This window comes from Centroberyx affinis, unplaced genomic scaffold (genome assembly GCF_046629955.1).
Source record: "Centroberyx affinis isolate AG114_WGS23_722 - 3 ecotype Tasmania unplaced genomic scaffold, CSIRO-AGI_Caff_v1 ptg001048l_1, whole genome shotgun sequence".
NCBI lineage: Eukaryota > Metazoa > Chordata > Actinopteri > Beryciformes > Berycidae > Centroberyx > Centroberyx affinis.
Genome location: NW_027279602.1, coordinates 37,501 through 39,031, shown reverse-complemented (window position 1 = coordinate 39,031; position 1,531 = coordinate 37,501).

Sequence of the window (1,531 nt, the reverse complement as noted above, 5' to 3'; positions counted from 1 at the left end):
ATCCAGCAAATCCAGCCTGGATGAATTCAGTTTTACACTCTTTGTGGATCGTCACGTCAGGCCGACTGTCCTCCACCTTCATTATGGGTCAAAACAGTTCTGTTAGGGCTTTGAGACGGAAGCCATTTTGATTTTCGTCCCCTTATCTCCAGATCAGGACTTGACTCTGCTTATCTGGAGATGAAGAAGAGCTGTACTGAGGAAATAAACCTCCTGTTCTCCTCATGTGTGTCCGGACCACCTGACAGTTTGGAACATCAAAACTTTACATTTCAATCAAATGAGAGCGGTTTGTCATGAAGCAGATATACTGTAGAATAACCTGATATTTAATATTAATTTGATATAATTTGTTTCTTCAGATTTTTCTCTTCTCTAGAGAGTGCACGTGACAGAGAGAGAGAGAGAAAGAGAGACTGACAAAAGAGACAGAGAGAGAGGGAGAGAGAGAGGGAGGGAGAGAGAGAGAAAGAGACTGACAAAAGAGACAGAGAGAGAGAGACAGAGAGGGAGAGGGAGAGAGGGAGACAGAGAGAGAGAGAAAGAGACTGACAAAAGAGACAGAGAGAGAGAGACAGAGAGGGGGGGGAGGGAGGGAGAGAGAGAGGGGAGGGAGGGAGAGAGAGAGAGAGAGAGAGAGAGATATTAGTTTGCTTTCCATCAACAAGGCAGTTTGGAAAATGTGATTTTGATGATTTGACGTCTCACACACACACACACACACACACACACACACACACACACACACACACTGTCCCTGAGAAAGAGAGAGAGAGACAGAGAGAGAGAGAGAGACAGAGAAAGAGAGAGAGAAAGAGACTGACAAAAGACACAGAGAGAGAGGGAGAGACACAGACACAGACACAGAGAGAGAGACTGTACTAAAAGCAGTGAGTCACACGGATCAGAAGTAGGTCAAACTGAAGGCAGCGTAACCAACTTTCCTCTCTGCTCTCCCATTGGTCAGATGCCCCAAAGCCCTCAGCATCCCTGCCGACCAATGGCGAGTCAGCAGGCGGTGAGGTGGGCGGGGCAGAGAGGAGGGTAAGTGTGACAGAGAGAGAGAAGAGAGAACAACCAGCAGAACTGTACGTCTCTCTCCCAAACTAACCAAAGCAACATTTTTTTTAGTTTAGTTTTTGCTTAACAGACATGTGCAGTTTAAAGAAATAATCTGTGACATTTCCATCGTCTGTTCTAGGCAGCCAATCAACAGAAGAAGAAGTGGGTAGTTGGCATGAGCAGCGACAGCCACCATGGTTACTGTTACCACACCTTTTGATTGACAGGTGATCTGTGGGAAGAGCAGTGCAGAAACACCACAGTGAGGCCGAGGGACAAAGATCAAGAGACTGAATTAAAAGGAAAATGAGGAACTTGAGGATTACCACTGTGTTTGTACATGTGTGACTTTGTGAAACTCTTTTTAACCAGACTGACTAAAAACATATACTGTTTAATTAAAGGCATGAAAACCATATACTGTGTGTGTGTGTGTGTGTGAGAGAGAGAGAGAGACAGAGAGAGAGAG